Raw genomic sequence first — 12,807 nt, forward strand, 5'->3', positions numbered from 1 at the left:
CAGTTGGCTCTTGGTGATTCTTGGCCTGTTGAGTTTAAATATAGCTCCAGGTTTGAGCCATGGCACGTGCAGGGCTGAAACTTTCCCGGCTTGCTGTTCTCACCCGCTCCCGGGAGCAGTCATCCCAGCAATTCCTCCTGCTACTGTCCCAGACAAGCACCTGTTGAGTGCTGTAACACTAAGGGATGAGGTGGGATTTGGAAAAGAATTTCCCTTTCTGCTGTTGAGATTTCAGAGGGCTTGCTGCTGTAATTCAGTTCTGCATGAGACACTGGGAGATGGTCGGACAACCTGAAACATTGACCTGACTATCGTGTAAGAACTGTGCATAATCCTCAATGGATATTTATAAGTTTTTATTTTTTATAACTTTGGGGGAATCATGGAGGGAAAAAGTAGTCAACAGAACCAGACTAAGCGTGTGATTTATGAGCTCTTAATAAAAGGTCATAATAAAAACTGTAAATGAAACAGAATTATAAGCTTTGAACTTAATTTGTATGCAAATGTTATAGCAGTGAGTAAAGTTGTATACCAATAAGTAAGGCTTAGCCCTTATGTTGGACAGAGTACCCTTTTCAACTGTCTAAAACTGTTTTTATTTGGGAAGTCTGCAAACACAAAACTAGGAAGGAAAGTATATATACTTTCCCTATGTATTCTTCACCCAACTTCAACACCTATCAACATCTTTTCTGTTTCATCTATTTCTTCTACTTTTTTCTTTTATTTTTTATTCCTAGAGTGTATTTTAAAACAAATCTAAGAGCTATGTCATGTAATCTGTAAATATGTTGTTATGCATCTGATAGACTTTTTAAAGTTTTTTTTGAGGTAATTATAGATTGAGGATGTTGCCCAAAAAAAAAATGTTCAGGAAGGTCCCATGTACCCTTCACCCAGTTCCTTCATTGGTAGCATCTTGAATAACTGTAGTATAATACCAAAGCCAGGAAAACGACATTGGTACAATCCACAGGGCTTATTCAGATTCCACCATTTCGTGTGTGTGTGTGTGTGTGTGTGTGTGTGTGTGTAGTTCTATGCAATTTTGTCATGTGTAGATTCACAATCAAGGTATAGAACATTGTGAGGGGGAGGGATAAATTGGGAGATTGAGACATATACACACTATACTATATATAAAATAGGTAACTAATTAAGGCCTACTGTATATAGCATAGGGAAGTCTACTCAATATGCTGTAATGACCTATATGGGAAAAGAATCTTAAAAAGAGTGGATATATGTATATGTATAACTGATTCATTTTACAGCAGAAACTAACACAACATTGTAGGGACTTCCCTGGTGATCCAGTGGTTAAGAATCCGCCTTCCAATGCAGGGCATGCGGGTTTGATCCCTGGTCGGGAAACTAGGATCACACACGCTGCAGGGCAACTAAGCGCGCGCGCCACAACTACTGAGCTCACATGCCTCAACAAGAGAGCCTGCGTGCCGCAAACTACAGAGCCCATGCACCCTGGAGCCTGCACGCCACAACTAGAGAGAAGCCTGCACACCACAATGAAGAGTCCGCACCGCAATGAAAGATCCCATGTGCTGCAACTAAAACCCGACGCAGTCAAAAAAATAAAGAAAATAAATATTTTTATAAAAGAACAATGTAGCAGATAAACTTATTTAAAAAAAACTAACAACATTGTAACTGTACTCCAATAAAAATTAAAATATATATAGAACATTTCCATAACCATAAGGTTCCTTCATGCTGTCTCCTTATAACCACATCCACCTCTCACCTCTTCCCCATCCCTACCCCCTGGCAGCCACTGCTCTGTTCTCCATCTCTATAATTTTATTTAAAAAATATTATATAAATGGAATCAAAGTTTGTGACCTTTTGAAGTTGGCTTTTTTCACTTAGCATAAGCGAGTGAGAGCCATCCAGGTGGTTGTGTGTGTCAGTAGTTCCTTTCTTTTTATTGCTGAGTAGTATCCCAAGTATGGATGTACCATGTCTGTTTAACCATTCACACAAGGAGGGACATTTAGGCTGTTTCCAGTTTGAGGCTATTACGAATAAAGCAGCTATAGACATCTGTGTATAGGTTTTTATGTAAACATAAGTTTTCATTTCTCTGGAATAAATGCCCAAGAATGCAACTGCTGGGTTCTGTGGTAACTGTATGTTTCATTTTAAAAGAAACTGAAACTCTTTTCCAGAGTGGCTGTACCAGTTTGCATTCCTGCTAGCAGTGTACGAGTGAGCCAGTTTCTCCACATCTTCGCCAACATTTGGTGTTACCTTTTTTTTTATTTTTTAATTTTAGCTGATAGGCGTGCGGCAATACTCATTGTGATCTTAATTTGCGTTTCCCTAATGGCTAGATGTTAAACATCTTTTTTTCTTGGCTGTGTTGGGTTTTTGTTGCCACACGTGGGCTTTCTCTAATTGCGGCGAGCGGGGGCTACTCTTCCTTGAGGTGCGTGGGCTTCTCATTGTAGTGACTTCTCATTGCGGTGGCTTCTCGTTGCGGAGCATGGGCCCTAGAGCACACAGGCTTCAGTAGTTGCGGCACGCAGGCTCAGTAGTTATGGCGCACAGGCTTAGTTGCTCTGCAGCATGTGGGATCTTCCTCAGCCAGGGATCAAACCCATGTCCCTTGCACTGGCAGGCAGATTCTTAACCACTGCACCATCAGTGAAGTCCCTAGATGTTGAACTTCTTTTCATGTGCTTTTTTGCTGTCTGTGTATCCTCTTTGGTTAATTATCCATTTAAATCTTTTGTCCATTTTCTAACTGGCTTGCTTCTTTGTTTTTAGATTTCTTTATATATTCTGGATACAAGAACTTTGTCAGACGTGTGGTTTGCAAATACTTTCTCTACAAGCTGGTCTTTTCATTATCTTCACAGGGATCTTTTGCAGAGCAATAGTTTCTAACTTTGATGAAATCCAATTTATTTTTTCTTTTATGGACTGTGTTTTTGGGTTGAGCCCTACGTCCTGCAGATCTTTCTCTGTATTTTTTCTAATATTTTTATAGATGTATGTTTTATGTTTTAGGCCTTGATCTAGTTTGAGTAATTTTTTTTTAAGGTTTTTGGGGTTTTTTTGTTTGTTTGGTTTGGTTTGGGTTTTTTTTGGCCAAGCTGCTTGAGGGATCTTAGTTCCCTGACTAGGGATCAAACCCGGGCCCCTGCAGTGGAAGCATGGAGTCCAGGACCACCAGGGAATTCCCTTGAGTAAATTTTTTTATAAGGTTGGGGTTTAGGTTGAGTTCACTATTTTGCCTGAGGATGTCCAGCACCCTTGATCAAAAGTTACCCTTCTTCCATTGAACGATGTTTGTACCTTTGTCAAAAATTAGGTTTTTGTATGGGGGGCATATTTATGTGGGTTGATTAAGACTTTCTTTTTTTAACATAATCACCATATCAATATCACACTTAACAAATGAACAGTGATTTTATAACATCCCCTAGTATCCAGTTCATATTCGGATTTTTCCAGTTGTCTCAAAGATGTTTTTATTTTATTTTTTAATAATTGGCTGGTTTGAATCAGGATCAAAATAAGATCCACACATTGCACTGGGTTTTCACATCTCCTAAGTGTACAGCAGTCCCTCCCAGCTCCGGCCTGGGGATGAGGATGCCCCTTTCCTTTGTTTCTAACCACGAGGCAGTTAAAAGGTGATGAGTGCAGTTAACTGAAACACCAGTAACGAAGTGGCCTGGCTTTGGGGGCCGGGGGCTGGGGTGGGGGACAAGTGTAAAAGGAACTGACTTTCCTGGGCTTTGTTTTTGTTGAATCCTGAAGTCGCTCAACTTAGAGGCATGTGGTTCAATAAAACAGGACTCGGTGCCATTGGTACTTATGGCCCGACCACAACCTACCAGCTATGAGATCTAGGGCAAATCCGTAAGCGTCCAAACCAGTTTCCATAAAATGAATACTGATGATACCTCATCAGGAGGATTTAATGAGAACGTCTGTACCTGTGCCTTATAAACGACAACGTTATTCCATTGCCAGACTTCTCCTTTTTCTTTTCTGTTGTCTTGAAAATCATACACAAGCTAATACTAATTGAGAACTTAACCCTTGCCAGTCACTGTTCTAAGCGTCTTACACACATTGACTCATTTAATCCTCACGATTACCTCAATGTTCTTACTGTCCCCACTTGCAGTTGAGGACCTGGAGACCCAGGAGTTCAGAACCACCTCGGTCCGCTTAGCTGCTGAGGAGCAGAGCTGCGGTCCTGCCCCCAGGCATCCTGCTCAAGTCCACGCCTTTTACCTTTCACACTCTTGCTTCGAGACCGCATGATTCTGTTCCTCGAAGGCATTGACACTACTGTGTGCAGAGTGGCTTCCGCCGCACACCCACACGGTCTCTGGGAAGGGAGCTAGAAATGGAACCAGTACGGAGAGAGTGATGGTGAGGCTGCTAATCACTGTTATTCATTCCTTGAAGAGTTGTGCGTGGTTTATGAATGACTCTGTAATAGTGGCTCATCTTCCTATAAGCTCCACCTTTGTCCCCCGACCCCCAGCCCCGCACTAGGACTTGTAGTTCATCCCTACTGCTCTCCACGCAACTTCCAAACTGCCCAACCCGGCTTTCCAGGTCCTCTACCAATTCACTGTTTCTTTTGGATAACTCATATCTTTCCTTCATCTGACAAGTATGGATCTAGTGCCTTCTATGTATGTCAGGAACAGTGCCAAGCTCTAAGGATACCATAGTGAACAAGACAGACATGGCCCCTGCCCCCAGGGAATCCATTCTAGTCGGAAGACACACAAAGAAAACATAGACCAAAATCACCAGACCGTGAAGCGCTAGGAAGGACAGAAACAGGTTTTTATGCCTTGAGGGTAGGCGGCACCCTCATCACCACTGCCTCCTGTGCCTTCATTTGTGCGCTTCCTCCCCATCGCCTCCTAAACTCTTGCCTGTCCTTCCAGCCTCTACATCCTCTCTCCAGATGACCTCAATCCCTCCCTTCTTCATTCACTCATTCGACAAATACTTATTGAGCTACTGTGCGCAGGCGCCGAGTCAGACGTTGGGCTGCAGCAGAGGATAACTGAGCCACTACATTCTCTGACCTTCTGGTCTCTTTGGGGGCCAGACAGCTCACAAACCATAGGCATGTAATGGGTGGTGAATTGGGGGCCTGAAAGAAAAGCCACGGTATATCCAAGCTGGATAATGTGAGGAAAATTTAATAAAAGGGTCACCTCCAAGGGTGTGGGCCAGGTATAGGGGAGCACAGCATAGGTAGCCAGACCTGGGTGAGTGAGAGGGAGGGGAGGGAGCAGTTACTAGAACCTGGAGAGAAGCCGAGGTGAGACCCTTCTGCTAAGAGCTGAGGCTGTGGCCATTGAGGGGCCAGTGGGCGGCAGCCACCCTGCAGGGAGAGAGCCAGTCCGGGGATTAATGCCCTGGCCTCCTGCCCCCTCCCACCTTCCAGGATCCTGCCTGTTCTCTGCTGAATGGAAGCCAGAGGGCGTGGGGCCTGTCCCTGCAGGCAGAGCGGCCAGCCTCCCAGGGCCCTGTGCAGGGTGGAGAAGTGGTGAGTGAGCGGATCTGGAGGGGCAGGTGAAAGGGGCTGGGTACTGAAAGGGTACCATTTTAGAAAGGGTGGGGAAGGAGAGCTGTTGGAGCAGGGCCCCGCGTGCATCGATGGGACCAGCTGCGTGGAAGAGCATTCCAGGGAGAGGGAAGGGCCAGCACAGGAGCTCTGAGGCAGGGTGTGGGCTCCTCAACCCTGGAGAGCGGTGGGAGAGGGGGCCGGGGAGGAGCAGGGCCCAGTCAGTGCAGAGCCTCCTGGGCCTGAGTCAGGGCTTTAGGTGCTCTTCAGAGAGAGATGGGTAGCCAGGGAGTGACAGCAGTTGACTTAGCTTATCAAAGGGTCATTCGGGCCCCTGGGTGGCATTCTGGCCGGAGGGACACCATTTCTCTTCAGTAATTTTCACATAGTCTGGCACTTAGCAAACATGATGGAACTGGGGGTAGTGAGTCTCCTCAGTGAGTTGGAACTGGGGGGAGGTGCGTTTCCTCCTCTCCCCACAGGAGAGCCAACAAGGCCAAGAGTGACTACTCCCTGCAGACTGAGCCCTGTATCAGTACCAAGGGGAGAGGAGGAAACACAAACACACGGATAACTCCCTCCCCCTGGGGTGTTCGTCAGGGAGACAGATAAACACTGGAACCTGTTTAACACCACTTACCAAGACGGAGGAACCACTGTCAATAGAGGGTCGAGTTGAGGACTTGAGGGATAAAGGTTGTGCTGAGGTCTGAATGGGGAGTGCTGAGCAATGAAGCTTCTGAAACAGGTGAGTAAGGACAGGGGAGGGCGGAGATGGCTTGAGGGAAGGCGGGAGGGCAGGTGGCCCAGCGCCTGCCCCAGCACAGCCCCTGAGGCCCCCGTGCCCTCCTGTTGCGGTCTGGTCTTCTCTTGTGAGGATACTTTGGTGTCAGCAGTCACCAGCCTTCTCCTTTTAAAGATGGTGGAAGCCCCCTCCGTGGTATTGGCCCTCAGATTGAACCCCTGCTGGGCAGGTTGGGTTTTGGAGCGCGTCTGCCGGCTCTGTACCAGGGTTGCCCCAGGAAAGGGGTCATTTGAGCTGGTGGGGTCCAGGGCTGAAAGGGGCCCTGGCCCAGCTCCTTTACCCAGGTGAGTTGCTGATGATCTGAGAAGCTTTTAAATAGAAGGGCCGGGATCCGCAGAGGCTCTTAGAAGTGTTTGCATGGGGACAAGAGGAATGACCCGAGCCTTGTCAGTTATTTGTCATCACTAAAGAGCCCTGGGGCCCCAAATTTTAGTGGTATTTCTTTTGGATTTTGTTAGGCATTCATTTATGAATTTTCTTCAGCCACTGATAGTGGGGTCTATCATTCTTTGGTTTTACCCAGGCTCGTACTGAAGCAAGTGTCTAATTCTCTGAACATCACCTGACAGTGCCTGGGTACAAGTGGGGAGCAGCTAGCTGGCCTGAGGGTAAAGATTTCCCATGGGCACTCTCACTCCTGGAATCAAGTTCAAGGTAATTTTCTTCCTCTTGGAGCAGGGGGCTCACCGTCATCTCCATTTTATTACGGTTTTTTTTTTTCCTACTTTACTAAAAAGTTATTTAATTTTGGGCTTCCCTGGTGGCGCAGTGGTTGAGATTCCGCCCACCAATGCAGGGGACACAGGTTCGTGCCCCGGTCCGGGAAGATCCCACATGCCGCGGAGCGGCTGGGCCCGTGAGCCATGGCCGCTGAGCCTGCGCGTCCGGAGCCTGTGCTCCGCAACGGGAGAAGCCACAACAGCGAGAGGCCCGCGTACCGCAAAAAAAAAAAAAAAAAAGTTATTTAATTTTGAATAGATAATATATGTACACAGTATAACATTTAAAAGACAGAAAAAGATATAAGTAATAACTAAGCATCCCCTCTCTCCCAGACTCTCAGTTCTCCTCCTTGGAGGCCTCCAGTATGTTGATATCAATATTATCTTATGTATTTTCCCAGAAATAGTCTATGCATTAAACACAAATGCCCGTATATACTTTCTTCCCTTTTTATATAATGGTAGATACTATCCATGTATAAACTATCCACGTTTTTTATTTCCCACTTCTCAGAGTATATTTGGTGATAGTTCCATGCTAATAATAAGAAGCTGCTTCTGTTTTATGGCTGCATCGCGTCCCATTGTATGGCTTTACTGTAGCTTATTTATTTAACCTGCTCCTGGTGGATGGACACTTAGGTAGTGTCCAGCCTTCTGTTCTTTCAAGTGTCGATGCGATGAGTGACTTTGTGCCTCTGTGATTTCACTGCACGTGCCTACTAACTGGACAGATGTGCAAGCAGGTGTGCCTTCCACAGCCTCTTTCCACCCCCATGCTCAGACATCTCTGACCACCTTCACCAAAGCCTGCTCCCTAGTAGTCATCACGCTACAGTCCTTCAAAGTAAAAGCAGCTGAGGGACCAGGCTCTAAAGCCAGATTACAGGGTTTCTCAACCTCAGTACTACTGACATTTTGGGCTGGCTTTGCTTGTTGTAGGACATTTGGTAGTAATTGTGACCTCCACCTGCTAAATGCCCTTAGGAGCCTCCCAGGTCTGACAAAAAAATGTCTCCAGACATTGCCAAAGGTGCCCACCCCCATAAGAACCACTGAGTTAAAATCAGGCACCAGGGCTGCGTGTTCAGGCACCAGTGAGAGGCCTGTGGAAAAGAATTGGGAATAGTAGATATTATTTTTCCCTCTCAAATCAGAGTATATCTTCTTCAACTGTTTCCTTTGTTTAATTTCTTCACGGCTAGACCACAGGAATGTTCTAGAAGACAGTGTGTGTAACACTTCAGAGCTTGCATAGGAATCCTGGCTGTGCAGCTTGCTAGCTCTGTGACCTTGGGCAAGTTACTTAGCCTTTCCCTCTGTTTTCTCATCCATAAACTGGGGATAATAAAAATACCTACATCCTGGGCTGTTGGGAGGGTTCCTTGAAATTATACGCGTGAATGCTCGGAACAGTGCCTGGTGCAGAACAAGCTGTGGCAGGAGGGGTTCCCGGGAGACTGAGATTTGTGTGCAGGACGTGTTTGGGGAGGGCCTTCAGGAGGCACACCTGCGGGGTAAGGAGGGGAGGCGGCGGGACAGAGTGAGAAGCTGGGCCGCACCGGGGAGCCCTGGAGCTATGAGGCATCTTCAGAGTTGTCCTGAGTTGGAAGGAGGGACCGTCGGTGAATGTGGGCCACCCCCAGGGAGCAGGCGTGACCTTGGGTGAGCTGGCTGTCTCATGGAAAGAGCAGCTGCATGGGGGGGGGGGGATCAATTGGGAGATTGGGATTGACATGTATACACTAATATGTATAAAATGGACAACTAATAAGAACCTGCTGTATAAAAAATAAAATTCAAAAAAAAAGCAGTTGCATGGAAAGGACGGTCCTTGAAAGGACCCAGGTGAGCGCAGTCAGCCGCTGCGGGTCCTGAAAAGGGAGGGGTGTCAGGGCAGCAGCACGGCGTCCACGGTGTGAGCGCTCATTGGCCAGTATTGTGAGGCTACATTCCAATAGAAGCAATAGTGCTTCTACACTGCGGACACCAGGAGTGACAGCCAGCCTAGCAGCACCGCGTGCCTCCTCTCAGTACCCTGCTTACCCCTACCCTGCTCGCTCCTCTTACTGCCCTCGCAGGAGAGGGGCTCATAGCCACCCCAGCCACCGTGCCCTTGAGGCAGAGGGCAGAGCAGCCCGTGCTGGTTGGCTCTTCCCCATTCTCCAGCTCTGTGGCCTAGGCCAAGTCACTTGGCCTGTCGGGAATGTAGCTTCTTCACTGGTACCTGGATGCTGCCTGCCCAGAGCGGGGTGGGGTGATTAAATGGGATACTGCACAGCAGCAGTTCTCAAAGTTCGGTCCTTGAGTCATCAGGACTGGCAGCCGCATCTGGGGACTTGTTAGAAATGTGAATTCTGAGGACCCACTGCGAACTCACTGAATCAGGAGCTCTGGGAACGAGACCCAGGGATCTGTTTTCAAAAAAGTCCTCCAGTGTTTCTGATGCACGCTCTATTCTGAGAAATACTGGCAGACGGGGCAGCACTTAGCTCCGTGCCAGGATCCTAAGGGGACCCCTGTCAACCTCAGTAGAATCTGAACCTGAACTCCACCTCCTGGGCTTGAGGTCAGGCACCTGTGAGTAGAGTGCCACCTGCTGGTTACAACCTGTCTCGCGTGCACACACGAGATTCACACAAGGGATTCAGGCTAGACCCATGGGGCAAGGACAGCAGTGCTCGACACCAAGGTAAGTGACACAGACGTCCTTTCCTCACTCTCCTCCACTCTCCCTGGAGAAATCAGGTTAAAGTGAATGTCAAGGGCAGATTTAAATGGCCAAGAGATCACCAAAGATATCAGCAGTGTGTGTGTTTGTGTCAGCAATAACAGGTACCCTTTCCCAAGGGTTTGAGTGTCAGACACTGTAGGAGAAACAGGCAAACAGACAGCAGCCCCCCTTCCTCTGCACGCTTGTGCATGCACTCCCTCCGGGGTCACAGCGCTCAGGGCAGCCTTGATGACCTGGTCACAGGCCAGCAAGGAGGGCCAACCACAGTGCTGAGCCAACAAACGGTGTGTCCCATGTGGTCACCTGCTCTGTTTGACCACCCGGCTCCCCTGGGTGGGAGAGCTTTGAATTCTCCTGCCTTATATTCCAGTTACGTGTGTGTGTGTGTGTGTGTGTGTGTGTGTGTGTGTGTGTCTCCTGCACTTGACTGTGAGCCTCTTGCCTGGCTCCTGGCCTTGCACTGGGTGCCCCCCGCCTCACTGAACTGTGGGATTGAATTGATAGAGGTTTGTGCTACCTCAGATATTTGGAACAAATTCTGGAAAGTTTTGAGCCAAAGGGCAGGAAGATCACAGATAGGGTAGGAAAGAGAGAGACAGACAGACAGACAGGAAGCAGGAGACTAGCAAACCCTCTCTGAGTGGCTCAGGAAACAAATGACAGTGACAAGAAGTGGCAGGAGATCAACCGCTGCTGTGAGGAAATCTTAAAGGAGACCGGAGGCTCAGTCTGGAGAAGACAAGATTGAAGAAATACAGTTTTCAGGAATGAGAAGGGAGCATCCTGCAGTTCGGGTGCCAGTGGCATCCCACCCCTGAGAACAGCACTGAACGCGTGCTCCCACACTAAAGTGGGAGAAATTGAAAACAGCAAGTCTGCTGGGTCCCCACTCCGTGCATAGATCCCTCCTAGGCCCTGAGAACCCTGTGCAGGGAGCTTGCTGTTTAACAACAACAACAAAAACCCCAGGGACTTCCCTGGTGGCGCAGTGGTTAAGAATCCACCTGCCAATGCAGGGGACACGGGTTCGAGCCCTGGTCCGGGAAGATCCCACATGCCGCAGAGCAACTCAGCCCGTGCACCGCAACTACTGAGCCTGAGCCTGTGCTGTAGAGCCCGTGAGCCACAACTACTGAGCCCGTGTGCCACAACTACTGAGGCCTGAGTGCCTAGAGCCCGTGCTGCGCAACAAGAGAAGCCACTGCAATGAGAAGCCAGCACACCGCAACGGAGTAGCCCCCGCTCTCCAAAACTAGAGAAAGCCCGTGGGCAGCAACAAAGACCCAATGCAGCCAAAAAAAATTAATTAAGAAAACCCCTAGAACCATAAGGCTTTCTCCTGAGGGAGGGCTCTCCAGGTGGGCGGGACAGTGAACAGGTTGGTCCTAACTGGCTTCTGCCACCCTGGCCCCCAGCGGTGCTGTTCCTTCTCGTTGTGTGATCCACATTTGACAGAAACATTTCCAGTGGCCCCAGTAGCACAGGAACAAGCTGGAGAGCCCAAGCAGGGTGCTGAGGATGGAAGGAGATCAGAAGAGGAGCAAATGTGGAGTGCAGGTCGCTGGGCTGTCTGGCACTGGCAGCTCCGGGAGGCACAGGGGGAAGTGGACCTGACCTGATGATACGAGGGCTGCCCGAGGCCCCCATGCCTAGTCCTGTAAGGACCAGATGGGCCGCACCTGGTACCATCACTGCGCAGCTCCTTGTGTCTCCCCTTATTATCTTTTTTTGGCCGCACTGAATGGCTTGCGGGATCTTAGTTCCCTGACGAGGGATTGAAGCCGGGTCTACACCAGTGATAGCGCTGAGTCCAAACCACTGGACCTCCAGGGAAGCCCCTCGTGTCTCCCCTTAGAGGACATCAAGTCTCAGCCCATCAGGCAGGAGCCTCTTCAAGGCATCTTGACGCCTTTATGATGAAATGCAAGAGGCCCATCCCTAAAACCATAACTCTGTGTCACACAGGAACCTCAGCATTAGATCAGGTCACACACCTCTAGAAACAAGAGGGTTATGTGGTCACGCGTCCAAGGGAGACATGGCCTTTGCCCTCAAGGAACTTAAATAGTGCGTGACAGCATTTGATTAAATACTAACAGGTGGTCATTCAGCAAACACATATTAGTACCTGCTGGTGCCAGAAGCAGCTCTAGAGGCTGGGGATACTGTGATGAATAAGACAGGCAGCCCATGAGTTGTGGCGCATACAAGCTGCTGAGGGAGGGAGATGTGGAGCAAGTAACACCACGCGAGGGGGACTGGGGGCCTTTAACAGGAGCTGATGTGGCAGAGGGGGTGAGGGATGTCCGGCTGCGCCTGAAGGATGAGAAAGAGCCAGCCGCGGTAAGTGGCTGCAGCTGCGTGGAGGGAGGGGTCTCCAAGCAGCTCAGGGCTGGGGTGGGCTTCCCGCAGGAGCTGATTTATGTTGGGCTTGAAGAGCGAGTCAGCCTTGAGGAAGCAGAGGGGCCAGAGGAGTGAGGCCATCAGTCTGGCTGCTCTGGCCTCAGGATCCTGTGAGAGGGAAGTAAGGGGAGAGGCGAGGCTGAATCTGAGTGGCTGGCGGGGATCCAGGTGGAAATGGCCGGGAGGGCACTTTCAAGTTAGAAATGGGGAGCTCAGGTACAGGTGAGACGGGGGTGAAACTCAAGTCTCCTGAAAAGGAAACTATGGAGAAGGAAGACTGGGCGGAGAAAGGGAGCCAGGCTGGAGGACAGGAGACATCAGAGCACGTTCTGTAGAAGCTCAGAGAATGGTTCTCAAGGAGGGGAGGGAGGGGTGGCTCTTCTGTGCCAAGTGTTAATGAAGCTTCTAGAGCTCTGAGAATTGGGCAGGGAGCACAGGATCATCCAGGTAAAGAGGGAGCATTCGCAATGCGTTGCCCTGGTCACCGCCCCTCTCCCAGAAGCTTACCGTTTCTCACCTTCCTGGCCAAAAACATCCCCTGAGGCCCCAGCAGCGGGTCTGCAGCAGCCGG

Source organism: Leucopleurus acutus, assembly GCF_964270905.1.
Source record: "Leucopleurus acutus genome assembly, chromosome: 10".
Classification (NCBI taxonomy): Eukaryota; Metazoa; Chordata; class Mammalia; order Artiodactyla; family Delphinidae; genus Leucopleurus; species Leucopleurus acutus.